Source organism: Plodia interpunctella, chromosome 17 (assembly GCF_027563975.2).
Source record: "Plodia interpunctella isolate USDA-ARS_2022_Savannah chromosome 17, ilPloInte3.2, whole genome shotgun sequence".
Taxonomy (NCBI): domain Eukaryota; kingdom Metazoa; phylum Arthropoda; class Insecta; order Lepidoptera; family Pyralidae; genus Plodia; species Plodia interpunctella.
Window position 1 is genome coordinate 2,530,786 of NC_071310.1, and position 17,517 is coordinate 2,548,302.

The 17,517-nt window shown below is 35.2% G+C and overlaps 1 protein-coding gene across 2 annotated transcripts in view; it reads right to left on the reverse strand.

The window, feature by feature from the left end:
* The window catches only part of LOC128677329 (uncharacterized protein), a 51,863-nt gene extending 34,909 nt beyond the window's left edge, over nt 1-16,954 (reverse strand). For both annotated transcript variants that reach the window (XM_053758079.2, XM_053758078.2), the window contains exon 1: nt 16,786-16,954. The gene's annotated coding sequence lies outside the window, so the exon portion shown is untranslated. The remainder of the gene's footprint in view (nt 1-16,785) is intronic.
* Nucleotides 16,955-17,517: the final 563 nt, after the last annotated feature.

Sequence of the window (17,517 nt, forward strand, 5' to 3'; positions counted from 1 at the left end):
CAAAATAAAGAGACGCGTACAAAGGCGGACTTATCCCAGAAAGGGATTTCGTCCAGTCGACCAAATATTTGAAAGGAAACAATTTAACGCAAAAAGTAATAGAAATAATAGGTAAGGACGATGATGAAAAAATAACTTTAACTTACCGCCTATGTAATTCGGCCAGTATCTTATAATTTCTGTTATCTTCAGCGCAGTACTGCACAACTAGATTTCCCTAAGGGCCCTGGCAATTTCCAATTTCATTAAAAAACTGGTTTATACTTGTGCACATCTCATTGTCTTGGAATTCTATGTTTACAAGACTGTCCAAAGAAGGAATCTAAGGTGATAAACCAATGGAGAAGTTTCAATCAAAAATTAAATATTGTGTTTTGGACATAACATTTTATTGAATAAGTATAAACTTTTAACTATCTCGATCCCGTAAAATATAGATGTTCGATGGAATGAAAGATTAATGATTTTAGTTGATCGAAAACGCTCAGATAAGAGAGAGAGATTTGGAAAGACTCTTTGACTTTATCAGTACTAGAGCAGACTCCACCATTAGCGGCTATGATTACATTGTGGGCCGTTGAGTATTATATTTAATAACATGAGAAACGACTGATTAGATACCCTATGACACGACGGGAACACTGATCACCTATCTGGTGCTCGCACAGGCTTCCCCAAGAGTAAATAATAACAACCTATGACACAGCAACAGCAGTTAGGTCAGCTCAGTCTGTAGATCAACAACCTCATGTACAAATAGAATTGTGATGTGAACCAACACCGGTAAAACAATAGTGAGTATCACAGCCATTCGGATGAATCAGGTCAGATTCACGCGTCGCTGCCTCGCTTACCAATGTGGATGAGATATGAAAATTTTGTATACAAATTGATTTATTTTAAGATAAGCAGTATAGGACTAACTCGCCGTCTCTGTGTAATTTGAATTAAATTTATGAATAGTGCTTTATATTAATTATTAATTGAAATATATTATGCGCCGACAATGTTGACGACCTCGGTGGCGCAGTGGTAAAGTGCTTGCCTCTGAACCGAGCTATCCCGGGTTCGATCCCCGGCCGGGTTTACGGAACGTTGAGCAGAGTGAACACTGCCTGTTGTGTGTAATTCATAACCTCAATTGGGCTTCGCTTATTACTTATTACATCCCACTAATATCAACATCGACAATCTCGGTGGCGCAGTGGTAAAGTGCTTGCCCCTGAACCGAGAGGTCCCGGGTTCGAACCCCGTTCGGGTCATGATGGAAAATGATCTTTTTCTGATTGGCCCGGGTCTTGGATGTTTATCTATTATATTATTTATCTGTTAATTATATGTGTATTTGTTATTATAAAATAAAGTATCGTTGAGTTAGTATCCCATTACACAAGTCTCGAACTTACTTTGGGGCTAGCTCAATCTGTGTGATTTGTCCTAATATATTTATTTAATATGATTTGATAAGGAGCAAGAAGAAGTAAAATATATTCTTTAGTATAGATATTATAAGGAACTGCCCCAGCAATAATGGCTGATGATGGTGATACTAATTACAGACATTGAGATATGTGGTCAAAGTCATCAAATAATATCTTCACATGCACTTTTTCATGTCATTAATCAATATTAAAGATTTAAAGTATTTTACATCAATGAGCTAACTAGTTTTACACAACTGTCTACGTGAATATGTGGATGTGTCCAGCCATTCGTAACCAAAAGATGAGATGCAAATAGCTCAAGATAAAGACCAGATGAAATTAACTTTCATAACGGTGACTGCAATATGAAATCTAGTCGAAATCACATTTTCATTTTATTAGAACTGGTCCATGATAGACAGTCATTAAATCGCTTCCATGTTGGTCTGGGAGCGATAGAAAAGCATAGAATGTACCTACTGCTTCTCCTCCCGCGCAGATTGTAAAAGTATATCAAGGGCAGGAAAGCATAGGCGACTAGCACCCTGTGCTAGTGTGTACTGGCACAGGCTTATGAGCTCGTGGCTTTCGAGTTTTCGACTCTTGGCTCTGTCTACCCCGTAAGGGATAAGAACTATAATACTGTAACTTAATTACAAGAAATTTAAAGATTGTTTTTCTACAGTCAGACAGAGTGTGTGAATGTTGAGACATTTGTGAAAAGTGCTAAATTAAAATTAAAGGAAAATATTAATGTGCATGTGTATACAAGGTTACTGGTATCAAACGCGAAACTTCCTGAAGAGTAGTTGGGCATCAAAACAAGCTTTTATTACAAATTTTATTCTACGACTTCTCATGATTCATAGTTTTTTTTTTTTCATTTAAAAAAAAAACAATCTAATTTGCGATTCTACACATCTTAACTCTATGTAATAGCCAAGCAACACGAAACAGTACCGCATTAAAATGTAGCGGAATCGAACGTAGAGTTAACGTTTTATAGAAACGATATTAAAACTAAAAAATATATATTATTTATTACGTTTAGACAAAAGTCGTAGAACAAAAGATGTTAGTCTCTATGTACCTATGTGCCTTTGGAAGGTTATGCGTTAGATAGCAGTAACCCTGTATATTTAACACTATACTAAACAGTATGTGACATTGAATTCATGAATGTTTTGTTAAGTTAGCAGTAAGTAATGTATTTCCTAGCAGATTGTGAATTGTACTTAGCTGATTAAATGTTAACAAAATAAGTAAGTACCTATTAATGAAATTGATATGTAACTATTATATAAATTTTTGGAATCCAGTGCAGTTGATAAAGATACTAACCACTATTAGTATCTTTATCAAGTTGGTTGGAAGGTACTTACCTAAGTGTTTGCTTTAACACATTTCTAGCGATAAATTACAAGTGAAAGTGTTCTTGCAAGATGTGTCGTGACTTTCAATGGACTTACGCAATGTAATTACGTATGACTCGGTAAAAATAAAGAGCTGAAAAAGAAAATACATTTGTTTTTTCGAGAAATATACCTATGTATAACCAAAGTAGACAAAGTCAATTCTGGATAGAGGACTTTTAGTGGCAAATCGATGTCAATACGTAGTTCGCATGTTGCAATGATAACTACTGACTATCGACAATATAATTTATAAAATTCAATTCCCGCCCGATTCGAGAATTTTTTCATGTCATTATTATTTTCAAAAATAATTTTAAAAGCATGTGTGACACGTACAAAAAATCCATTTAATTATAATTTAACTTGAGTATTAACTTCTTATCAGTTCTGTTATTGAAGGGAAGTAGATTTCTTTCTGTAACTTAATACGATCGATACGTAATCTAATATTAGTACCGTAATACCCATAAGTAGCCAAAAAATAGTTTGTAAAATAGTCGACGTTGATCGTTGATGTAATGCGAGACTTACCTTAGTTTACGGAACGTTGAGCAGAGTGAACACTGCCTGTTGTGTGTAACTGATAACCTCAATTGGGCTTTGCTTCTTACTTATTACATCCCACTATTATCAACATCGACAATCTCGGTGGCGCAGTGGTAAAGTGCTTGCCTCTGAACCGAGAGGTCCCGGGTTCGATTCCCGGTCGGGTCATGATGGGAAATGATATTTTTCTGATTGCCCCGGGTCTTGGATGTTTATTTATATATGTATTTGTTATAAAATATAGTATGGTTGAGTTAGTATCCCATAAAACAAGTCTCAAACTTACTTTGGCGCTAGTTCAATCTGTGTGATTTGTCGTAATATATTTATTTATTTATATTATCAAGTCGGAAATATCATGTCAGATGCTTCAAGGCGACTTGAATATCTGATATTAGATGTTAGCAATAATACACTCAAAGTTGTATATATATTATATTAGCCGACTGAAGCAAGGACGTGCTGCTAGTATTAACTATAGATGTTACTCACACTCCAATAATGGCTAAGATCAGCATCGTTATAACCCGGACAAAGCCGTGGGGCGTGCTGAGTCAACTCGGCCGCGGGAATTTTTGTCACTTTCACAAAGTTTTCATAAGACGCCATGACGAATGTAAATAATGACTAACGGATCTAAGCTGAGAGAAAGACTAATGCCATTTATAGAGTAGAAAACTTTTATGTAAAAAACATAAAAATGTTGGTAAAATTTGCAAGCCGCAGACTGCAAATGGACCTGTCATTTCTATACAAAAATATCAATTTATGAACTAAGCCCCGGAGAGCCACCTGTGTGAATATTTGAATAAAAAATGTAGATTTTATATATGAAATGACAAACTCTCACACACATCTATAGAAGGTAGGAAGTGGGATTCGTACAGTAATGAATGAATGGTGGAGTGGGATTTAGACGACCTCGGGGGCGCAGTGGTTAAAGTGCTTGCCTCTGAACCGAGAGGTCCCGGGTTCGATCCCCGGTCGGGTCATGATGGAAATGATATTTTTCTGATTGGCTCGGGTCTTGGATGTTTATCTATATATGTATATGTTAAAAATATAGTATCGTTGAGTTAGTATCCCATAACACAAGTCTCGAACTTACTTTGAGGCTACCTCAATATGTGTGATTTGTCCTAAAATATTTATTTATTTATTTATTTGTACAGTATTTTATAACTAAGTATAAGGTATAAGTAGTTATTAGGAACTACGCAACAGTAGCTAAATATCTATTCCACTATCAGAACATACAGTCTTTCGTATTTATAATATTGGTATGGATTTTTATATTAAGTTAATCGTGTGTAGCGTATCAGCAGAATTAGTTACCGGTAACTAACTTTGTCATCGCTTCCATATAGTCCCAACTTTGTATACTCACTCATATTAATTTAATAAGCAGTTGTATCTGGACACGAAGCGTTATACTCAATGTTTACGTTTTCGTAAAAGACCAAGAATTGAAGTAGCAGGATCCATCAGACTGGCTGCCAGTCATATTGTTCTGTTTGCATCATTAAATAATCCATCCCATAACACAAGTCTCGAACTTACTTTGGGGCTAGCTCTATCTGTGTGATTTGTCCTAATATATTTATATATTTATATTTATCCAATGGAAGACGCTTTACGAGATTTTACTTTCCATCCAAAATTATATGTTTGCATTGACCTAATTGTAATTTGCAGACTTGTATGTAGCAACTTGTGGAATTGTGAGTTGTCTGAATAAATTATTTATTTATTGATCAGTCATGCGATTCTGTAAAATTCGAATGTCACATCGCTCACACATTGGCAATCGCTTTCACTTCTCCTGACCTTGACCTTGATATTTATTTTGCATTCTGTCAGTTACTTGCGATGTTATGTGATGTTCAAGTGAAAAACTGAAAACTGAATTATGTTTTTTAATAGCAAAATTATGACAAAATTTCACAGATTTAAAATTGACTTGTTGCTCTATCGTGCACCATAGTTTCTATCATCCTCGCATGTTCTCGATTTCATCCGGGGTGGTCGGTCATACCGCGAAGCAGATTCGTGGGATGATATGATAGAGTATGGAACGCTTGTAATCGACACCGATCGAATAGATTATATTATCAGTTAGTTACTGTAGTAGGCACCTATATTGTAGAGGATTATTCTGTAGCGTAAACATTTTCTCAAATGCGTACAGTCAATGTAACATAAGCCTGCTCAAATCCATTGCAATTTGCCACTTTCACTGCTGCATAGATTTACCAACAATTTTTTTATTGATTGCCAACCGCACAGTTGCCCTGCGTGGAGCTTTCTGCGTCACCTATAGCGGCGATTCTGCAATGGTTCGATGTGCGGTCGACTGTACCTAATTTGTGTCGCGTGCACGGAATAACCGGTAATGCCGAAACTTTGTTGTTCGTCAACTATTGGGTTGTATGTACTCGACCGCTTTTGTTTGTTTTCAGAGTTTCTATAATATTATATCTGAGCTATAGCGGATTATTTTAGTAGTTATTACATAATGGTGGCAAGATCTTAGACAACAAAGAAGGCAACACGCGTATGACACCCTTGATGTTGCAGGCGTTGATAGGTTTACTTGCACGTCAAAGTTAACGTTAAAGTTGACGGTGCAACCCACCCCTCCTTCAGGTCAAGGGCTTGTTCAAGTTGCTTTCACATGGTGTATAATAATATTCATCCTTAGTACTGGGGTATTATGTAATTTGTGTCCTTAGTTAAAAGTAGTTAATAATATTACTTTGAACTTAGTTCTTGAAAAATCATAACTAAGACTCTGGGTCTGGGCACACATTTTTGTATTTTATCGCTTTGAAGCTCGGAGCCCAAAATCATAAAAAATCATCTTTTAAAATAAGATAAGCGAGAAAATTTCAATAGCGTCCACCCCAACAACTAGGGATTTTTTCCGGGCTAAGAGTGTAGGCCTAAGAGTGTAGGCGGGCTAAGAGGCCATGGGCTGTAACTGGCCTGTCTTCAAATGAGCCAACTTCAGTTTATAGGTTAACCATTTTACATCACACGGTTAGCGAAGACTGGTTGGCACAAATGCAGCGTGATGAGACCCAAACACGCGAGCCATAGCATATACTTGCAACAAGAACATCCACTTCGAAATTGATCAAAAAATTGGAATACCTATACGAGTGACCTGCCATATTGAATTCATTAAGGAGGATGGCAAAAAGGTAGTAAAGTTAAAGTTGAAGAGAAATCTTAAATTTCAGTAAATATCACCATCTTGACTTTGACGACCTCAATGGCGCAGTGGTAAAGTGCTTGCCTCTGAACAGAGAGGTCCCAGGTTCGATCCCCGGTCGGGTCATGATGGAAAATGATCTTTTTCTGATTGGCCCGAGTCTTGGATGTTTATCTATATATTCGTATGTATTTGTTATAAATTATAGTATCGTTGAGTTAGTGTCCCATAACATAAGTCTCGAACTTAATATTTCCCTTAATTTGCTTTTCTTGTAATGCTTCGTGTGATATTTCTTAAAACGTTTAAGTACACAATATTTTTTATTTTTATAACTTAGCGCTCGCACCTACATTGGCGGCAATAACTGAAAATCAGTGTTTTTGTACATATGTGCAGAAAGTTCACTGAGTTATGGCCTTTTTACCTTGCTGCAGCATACTAATACTTTTAGCATTATGCTTGTATGTACGTGTAATATCAATATTGTTTTAATTCTTCATATGTTATTATTTTTATTGTCTGTGACAACACAAAAACACGTTTTCTATGTCTATGTCTAACTAATTTTGGGGATAGCTCAATCTGTGTGATTTGTCATAATATATATATTTTTTTTATTGACTAGAATCACTTAAATAATCTTTTAAATATGTTTTAAATCAATTAAAAACATTTATGTTAGGTACCAACACTACCAACTTATATTGCGTATTTTTATTACTTTGTCGTTTTAGACGAATCGAGTTTGCCTTCTGATCCGACATATATTTACCCTCCCGACTGTATACTTCGTTAATGAGTTTTATGCTTTAGCTTGATTTAATTCGTAATTTGTTTTGTCAGCTGCCATGAAAATGTTTCTCCTAATGATGTAAATAGCTGTGCAGAAATAATGTGTTGTTTTATAACTTTAACTACCTATATGTACCTATATATAGATTACGCTGAATACTATACTTGCGTTATATTATGGATTCTGAAAACAATTAATCTCTGCTCGAATGAATTGGATGCAATTTGGACTGCACTTCAAACTTATTGCACAAACTATGACGTTATATCTTCGATATGAGTACGAACGCCCTATTCGACGTCGGTTGGCTGTATATATAGGGTGTTACAAAATAAACTAGTAATCTTCACGTCCACTGTAAAGAATACGAAAACCTCCTCAGGAGCGTCCTTTATAAATGAATGTTAATATTTACCCTTGAAACTTTACATAAAGGATCTAACCAAATCGAATCATTTATTTAAAAATTAGACCTTCACAGGCACTTACGAGTATGATCGTGTCATATTCTAAATTATATGTGCCTTTGTTTATTATTTTCTTTCTAATAATTTTGACTCCTTACCGAAAATTGTTCGGCCGCGCGAAGTCGCGGGCATCAGCTAGTTAAATAATATTTGTCAGAGCTAAAATCTACCACGGCTAAATATACCATTTCGTATGTATATAGGTATTTTGAAACTACCTACCTACCTTACGACCTATTAATATACATATATTAGTCACATGTGTGTACAGTCCTAATATATGTTTATATCCCAGGCTACGAGGTTTACATTTGTTGCTCCAGATGGTTTATCTCCCTAGATTTGCATTTTAACGAGACCGGATGACCCGGTCATTCGGGGGAAATTACATTGGGAAATACTTTCCACGTTTTATGATCGATGGTTTTATAGCCAAGATATGTGTATAGCTGCTTTACTTAGTTGTTCGAAGAGGCAAATTAAGTTTATCTGTAGAAAAAGTACACACAACAATGTTATAAGCATTATGAAAATAATTATATCAATATCATTCACTGTTATTAAATTCATTTTATTGTTTATCGGCAATTTTTGGACGCAAGACTATTTTATATTAGTTATGGGTAAGGGTATTGAATGTGATATTTTAGGACTTAGGGTATGTGATACTTAGGGTATATAATGTGATAACTTTTCTTGAATAATATAAAAAGAAATAAGAAAATCTGCGGGCAAGATCTAGATTAAAATAATGACATTAAACACAAAAACTTAGATTCTATCAAAATAAAGACAATTTCTGTTGGTTTGGCAGACTACTGTTACCATCTTGGCTCCGAGACCATAATATAATGCATTGCAGATGATATATATGGTTATTGCGGTCCAGCATAGTTTGCCAAACGCAAGTCTGTATGTTTTGGTATGCCATAAAAAGCATATCACGAGCATTTTAAATCTCGGTTTCGGTTAGATTAAAAAAAAAAACATATAAAAACATTCTACGTAAATTAGATGTTATTTTTTTTAAATAGAGCGTATACTTCCCTCTGTGTTTACGGCTGAACTCGGAACTGAAAGACAACAGCACACACAGAGGTGTTATAAGCTTTGCTTGTCAGTCTGGCTGATACTGATGTACCGATTTTTATCTAGTTTTCTTGTTATAAATTTAAAGAGTACCAAGGGTGTTATAAACCATGATTAAATGTCGGAGATTTTAAAATTTAAACTTGTAGTTAAATTGTTATTGGCCTGTGTTGCAGGCTCCCGAGGATTGCAAATGAGGAATGCATCTTTGACAAAGCCTTTTCCTTCACATTCTTGGACACGACTCACTGAGTTCGACCCTGCTTAAGAATTTAATAAATTTTCAGAAAAGTGAAACTTGTATTTCGTATCTATCAGTTTATTTTGTTGTTGTTACTTAAATATATATGAACTTTTTATTGTGTACATGTTTATTGTATGTTTTATTGTATTCGCGTTTTCGAAACTAAGCTGATTTGGTTGCAATTTAAAGTAAAGCTGCATACGGGCGCAAAATATCATATTGTTTTTTTTTTCAAAAGTTTTTTGTTTCATATTTTAATTGAAACATTAAAAAAAAATACCGAGCGGAACTCTGACGCTCAGATACTATAGTATAATGAAAGAGATAGAGTTTATTATAGTTTAATAAGTATTATTTTAAAGGCAACCGATTCCACAGATAAATAAAATATAAAGGTAAACAGACGGTAGAGCGAAGAGCTGTATTCCCTTTATACCTAGGTCCTGAATGATTCAAGTTCAAATCTGAATTGCCAATAAGCGCTTTCAAGTGGATAGCAAAGATACACACCCATGTTTTATGCACTAAAGACTACTTTACTACACACAAACATGGGAAAATAATCTAAATACTATTCTTTTAAACGGGACTTGGATTTAAAAAAATACACACATCAATACTGGTGTCAGGTTTTACCCAAGTCACTTATTAGAGCTTTTACATTAACAAAACAGATAATATATATTATTACATAGTGTAAAACTAGTCGCTACCCGCTGTCTGCCTGTCCCTAGGTATGCTTAAATCTTTAAAACTACAGTACCGATTTAGATGCGGGTTTTTTTTTATGGATACTGTGATTCCAGAGAGACACTCTCATATGAGATTTTCACCCACGTGTGCCGAGTGTAGCCAGCTAGGCCGAAATCGATTAGTGTTCTGCTATGCTGTGCTAACAGAAGCTAAGTTTTTATGTTTGTCAAAAATTGCGAAATTTTATTAGTTTAGGTCGTCCAACCTGACACTACGCAACCTAATGTTCGTAACTTAGCACACCATAGCAGAGCACTAGTCGAGTTAAGGCCTTAGTAAAATAATTGAGCATCAGGTAAATTTATTTGTAGCATATTTTCTTGCAATATCCCTCGTTTTAATAAGGCGACACACCGTTTTCAAAGCCACAAAAGGAGAGCCCCCGGCCGCTGAAAGCATCCTGAATTAACGTGAAAGATTTCAAAGATTACTGTGTTAAAACTTTAATGTATTCACATTTTACAAACAACAAGTTTACATACCAACATATATTTCATAGATGCGAAAACAATTGTTTTATAAAATTTTTCACTGTGTGTCTGACCATAGACCACTTACGGAGATTAACCTCACAGCATATTTTCAAAATTATAGTATTACTCCAAAAGCTACAAACTACTGGCTCGCTAACATAGCCTATACCTAACTATTTCGATCTAAGGAAGTACGTACGATTAAATTTTCATAGCCTTACTCCATTATTATATTTGTCAAGTGAAAACAAGCCCATTAAATTAAACTTTTGCACCTGCGCCTTGTACTTAAGTGATTAGCCTGAACCGGGGTCATAGATTTATATTAAACTAGATACTATGTCTGTATAACTGTACAACCATAGAAATCAATGGAGATGTTCACCACTATCTCAAATTATATCGCGTTTCAGTGTCCCGTTGTTCAGCGCGACAAGACAAACTTAAACTAACTATAAACAAGTTTTTCGCCGCGAACTTAAACCTCGCGTAAACAATACGTTTTTGATGAGATTTTACAAAATTGTGAATATTTCAAAAAGGGCTTAACCGATTTTGTTGCCCCACGAACTTAAAATTCTAACCTTCTAAATTATCACGTTACAAACATACATACAAAAAAAATATTTTTGACCCAAGTTGATTTGTAGATCTCGCTCGCTTCGCTCGCTCGGTCAATAAACTTATTTTACCAAGTGCGGAGAGGGCGTCGTTGATTTTGAATAAAAACAAGAAATTTACATGATAATTTTCATAATAACTTACTTAATAAGTTTTAATTCCTTGACCGGACCAAGTTCAAATATTACTTTACCCGAACTTTACGAAAAATTTTATATAACCGAGCGAGTTAATAATCAATTTCTTGTGTGAAGGTACGACATCTAGATTTATTGATTGATTTACAAATCCGGGTTCGGGATACATTCACCTTCTCGCCCACTCGGCGGACCCTTTTTCCTCGAATTATAATAGAGATAGTATAACTTTCTCATTCAAACACTTGGGATACACTGCACGAAATTAAACAGTACGAAGCCGAAATTTAGCATTGTATAAATATATTTACGTATACAAAAGACTGACGCGTGGAGTGGTGAAATTTTACACCTCGGTATGGGATGTAAAGAAAAAAAACACGAACGAAAGAACAGCTATTTTCAGCGCGCAAACAATAGCAGTCCGCTGACGAAGCATTCTGTTCTTTGTCTTCTCTGAGGGTGTATTCTGGAGAATATTATTCCTCTTATCATTTCTTACGCTATCTAGTTTATCTTTGTGTCTATGGCAGGAATAGACGCTGCTTATAATCGTAGGATCGTGACTCAGCCGCGGAATATTAAAACGGCGCAGTACCGCAATGCACTTAAGGAAACAGCATTACTTAGTAAGACGCATTCCAGCTTTCATAAACACTATTATCGTTTTTGTTAACAATAAAATATAATCGCAGGTTATTCCCGCTTGTGCAAATTGTATTTAACAACTAGCTCTTGCACGCGGCTCCGCCCGCGGCTAAAAGTAGCCTATGGCACTCTCCTGATTTCCAACTATCTCCACACCAAAAATCACCTCAATCCGTTGCTCGTTTTGACGTGAAAGACGGACAAATAGACACACTTTCACATTTATAGCATGGATATTATTGAAATAAGATATATTTTATATTTCAAGCTTCACTTACTATTCACGAGTATTTAACGTTATATTATTTATAAAGTAATCAATAACAAAAGCTTTTTTATTAAAGCTTTTCATTGCTGTCAAATCGTTTCGTAGTTCGCCATAACACGGAAGAGAGAATCCTGCACTTGATTCTCATAAATTGTACAAATATCTGGAAACCACATCACGGAAACATGAGTTTTCCTCCAAGTACATGAACATGGTCGCACGATCGCATCGTAATATATACCGTACAAAGTTTCGCACGCTTTCAGAATAGTACCTCGGAGTATAGCCAGCCATATCAAGTTATCTTACATAACCGCTATGTCTCGGTAATAGAGACGGCCTTCCAATGAATTCGGGTATGTGTGTGTGCTGTTGACTGTACATTTCAGGCGTGTCAGTAACAAACGTATTGTTCCACCCTTTTAGCCCCGAAAAAAGGTGGAAACAAAGTCAACACTACCTTTGCTGGGCTGAGTGGTTCGCCGGGAAAACCTTTAGAAAAACCTGGTTTGTCGAAAAAATGGAAATCCGTCCGATATTATACGTTTTCCACACCGATCTAAATTTTTGCCTTTAAGATATTAGTTGCATTACATACATACATATTTTAAACTACCTTTTGCCAGCGACTCCGCCCGCGTAATTTTTTTCCGAGTTAAAAGGTACCCTATGTCCTTCTTCATACTTCAAACTACATGTATGCAAAATTTAAAAATGATTGGTTCAGTAGAGTGTTAAGAGGTAACAAACAAACTTACTTTCGCGTTTAATATTAGTTAGGGTTACGATTAAGATATCGAACGTAAAAGTAAATGCCTACCAAAGATAAAAGCATAAATATTTATAATCTGTAATATAGAAATGGCCATGAAAATGTGAAATTACCCTCTTGGCTCTAATGAAGGGGTTGTTCAATAAAATTTCATTTTCCAGCCGAGCGCTACCGGGCCGTATGCATCTCTTGGGGAAAATTATTAAAATAATATCGTTCCATTTCTCGTTCATTCCGTGCGGCTACTATTAGCAGTATCTAAAATTCCCTGTTCTTCGTCGAAATACATTATTATCGATTCTATTCTTGAAATTTTCCGAAGATTTCCTAGAGAAATTCTAATAAGAAATTTCTCGGAAATTTTCTAAAAACACATTGCTATACAAGGAGGACTATACAAGGAAATGTTATGAATTAAATAGATACTTTATATACTGTGCTTATTTTTTTTAAATTTAAGTAATGTAAAGATATATTATATTAGGTACGTACACACGTTTTTTATATCACAAAGTAACTAGAGCTGTTAAAGATAGTGTATAAATAAATATTCTTTATCACGCTGACACTATCGACTCAGTGGAGCACCGCTGAACCCTAAAACAAAACACTTACATCTTACATCTGCCGTCTCATTTCCACAAAGGTATTGTGGAAATGAGTGAGAATTTTTAAATGCGGTTAAAACATAAAATGGAGAGAAGTTTTAATGCCTGTTTGTCAAATGCAGCGCCGACACGGCAAAAAGTAGCATACATTTGTGACGTGCAAAAAATTCGCAGCAGTATTTTATTTTAAACAAATTTACTGAACTATGAATATTTAAATCTACTGAATATGAAGAGTAGAGGAGTGAGATTCGGGTACAAACTCCTGTGGCAGGTGTAGGATTCGAACCTAGGACCTTTCGCTCATAGGCGGATTTAGGGTGGGTTGCACCATCAACTTGGACGTTAACTTTAAAGCGCCCAGAAAAACGCAATGTACGTCATTTTGTCTTAACGTCAGCGGTGCGCGGGTAAAATGAACGTCGAATTTGACGTTAACTTTAACGTGCGCCGAAAAACGCAAGGTACAGTAATTTGACGGTGCAACTTACTTAACCTTATTTAATCTCACTGCTTCTAATAAAATTTGTAAATTTGATAAGAGTTTGATACAAATAAAAAATGTAAGTTACCTGTGTCATCCGAAACAACAAAAAAAACTTCGAAATAGTACTTAACTCAATTTACATATAGCGAACGCAATTTCCATTTTGCAGTACCTTGTTAAAAGTTTTTCGTGATAATGTACAAGTAGAAAATATCTAGGGAAACTGAAAACAAATCTAAATTTTTATCTTTAAGTAATATTTAAGAACTCGAAAGAATCCTCTCAAAGTGTTTTCAAAGCAGTCAAATCCTTCCAATCATCTTAATAACTCCAAAGTGACGAAAGTTCTTATGAACTTCGCCAAAAAGTAGATAAAAGACTGTGATTGTTAAAATAAAAATATATGTTCATCGAACGTTTGTTACAACGTGTGTAACAATACTGGTGTCAGATTTTATTCAAATATAATCTGACATGACTTGTACGAATACCGCCATTTAATGGCAGTAAACGCGTACACATTTGTGAACTTATTCATTTATATTTTGAAAAAAGAAAGAAAGAAAAATCATTTGGTACAATGCCAACAAACAAAACTTGAAATTTAACCTAACAATTTAAACAAACTAGACACATGCACCAAAATGGTCTACGCTCAACATATGTAGTGATAACCATGCGGCTACCATTGGAATAAATAATTGTCCACGTTAAAATTAAAATAACAGTAAAAAAAATTAATAAGCTATGGCACTAAAATGACTTCCTTCAATGGAAGCAGGTGGCAAATCTATGAAAATAAATCTATTGGTAATTTTGAATTTTGGTTGGTCCAAAGACACTTGCAATCTGCGACATTTGTTCCTACTTATTGCTTACACATGTAAAAGACATTTGTTAGCTCAAAATTTAATTAAATCCAGAACAAATGTAAATTTAATTAGAAAGTGTACATTGCAGTGTTGACATCACAAACCGAGCTAATGTGTGTGCACAGCGTTCGAGTGTTGACTCTGCGCCTTTTTGGCGAAATACTTCTCCTTCTCTCTTACTCCTCTGCTAAATGGTTATGTCACCTCAATATTTATTTACTTTAAAAATAACTACATAGTTTCTCAGATTATCGACCGAACGACTGTTACTAGGTTACTTCACGTATATTCAATTTCGAAGCTTAATTTTGAAGTCGCTTTGATAATTTAGCTTATTTTCAACTAAATAATGCCTTCCAGTGATATCTTATTAGTAAGAAGAATATTATTTTATGTCTTTATCTTTAAATAAAAAGAAAACAAACCCAAAACTAACAAAAAATATAAGTATGAGATTCAAATTTATTTTGAATAGAAAAAAAAACTTTCCCTTTCAGAAATTGTTACTATGTATAGTTTTTGCAGACCGTTTTCTCAGTTTCTTAAACAAAGTAAGTTCTTCGACCATTAGGTATAATACTTCGAGTCATTCTCCCTTCATTTTTATTTTTAAGCAATAACCGAGTTGAGGTGTCCGTAATTACCTTTGAAGTTTAATTGCTTCAATGTAGCTCCATCAAAATAACCCGAGAATACACAAGCAATTACATATTGTGACAACTTAATTTGAATCTTAGAGAGAAATCTAAGATTTCTATCACTTCTTTATAAATACGCAAATATATACAGTGATTAGCAAGCTAAATTAAATATAAAGACATAAAGCTAATAAAATGTTAGTATGCATTAACGTAATAAGTATTTTTGTTTCTAGATCATAGATTCAACTATTTTTCTAATTTCTTCCCAAAAAAGTCCTTTCTATCTATCGTAGAGACCGCGTCTATTGCATAAAATCGCTTCGTAAATAAGCCACGTAAAAAGCAAAGGATAAAAATGGTTATTGTGTGTTATCCCTAAGAGACCTTTTTAAGATGTACAATACTGTATTACAATATTTTGATCTATCACATAGGGCTCGTGGGGGAGGCTCGGAAAATAATATCCATCCATGTTATCTATAGACTTGAGTTCTGTCGAACTAATTCTAGTCGAATATATGTTTCGTCGAAGCAATTAGTGTCGAACTTTGGTTGTATATATTTTAGTTGAAACCGTGTCGAATTAATAAACTCTCGAAATTCAGAATGACACCCAGCGTAAATGAATGAGTAAACGCGACCGGAAACGAGGAAACTACGAAGTATATTTTGTAATTCTACAATTTAATTCTTTTCAAAAAGTATACAGGTAAGTAAGAATATTGATTGATTAATGCCCTGAAACACCTTTTACGGTATACATTTAGCCTCAACGACTGAAAGGAATCCAGTTTAGTGCTTCGTAAACTTTCGCGAAGGCCTTTTGTCATGTACTCACCTAGATTAGCACACAATGAAATTTCTCTGGCAGGATGATTGATGCTTTTATTATACGTCCGTTAACTACATTTTAATGTAAGGTTTTCGTTATTTTTATTCTATATCATGCAAAGATTTAACGTAAACATAATAAAGAGTTCAAAAACTAATTTAAAAGATCTATTTTCCTAAAGCGGAATAATTTAATAAGCCGTGAAGCAATGTGTCTTTAAAGCAATAATTGAAAAGTAATTAAACCAAACCAACAAAGCATAACATCGCGATAAGTATTCGATCTCCCTCCCGCCAGACGTCTTACTTTCACATTTTTGCGTGGGCACAATTTGCTCTCGCCGTTCGTCAACATGGAATTATTACCACATAAAAAGCTAACCACAAATATTTACCAATATCTCTGACCACGATAGTTCATTCACAGATGCAGAAGGGCGCGAAAAAATTATAACCAATAAGATATTTTAAAAACACACCTTCTTTTCAAACTTTGTCGCTCCAGATTTGCTAGTTGTATCCACAGGTTGTCAAACACAGATCACAAATCGCAATGCACAGAACACAACACTCGCGTCGTGGCTTTCGTCGTGGACGGCGGAGGACGCGTGTGACGTTCTCTGGGGCCGGTTGAACACTGCCGTTGCCTTCAGTCTCGCGGCGTCACTCCTCGAATCAAGGCCATGCAAAACGCTGGTCCCATTTCCCAGTGGAAAGTGTTCGTATCCGCCATACGTGCTAACGTGCCCCTTTCGACCAGCTGTGGGAGAAAGCATCCAAAACTGATCGTTCTGACTCATTCAAGATGATTTGCCCGGCCGAAAGTGAAGCAACCGGTTTTGGTGGCGCCAAATCTGTAGAAAAAGAAAGGGATTTGTCTAAAGCCATTTTAATGAAAAAAGATAAACCACGACTGACAGTTTGCCTGTAACACAGGTCCTGTATTGGACCTATTTCAGGGACTAGATTCTTCACAGGGTTTACAAATTAACCTATCGTGTGAAAATTAGCATTTATAGTTAGTACAAAGTTGTTGTGAAGAGGAAATAAACATTATTATTATAAACCCCTGTGGGTGAAATTGTTTATAATTTTGGAAAAAATATCAGAAAGCTTAACGGGCTTTTGCACGAAACAATTCATAACATTGTAAAAGTTTTGAACGTATTTCACAAAGCAGCGCGCTTTTAGGGGTGATTAATGTGTTTCAG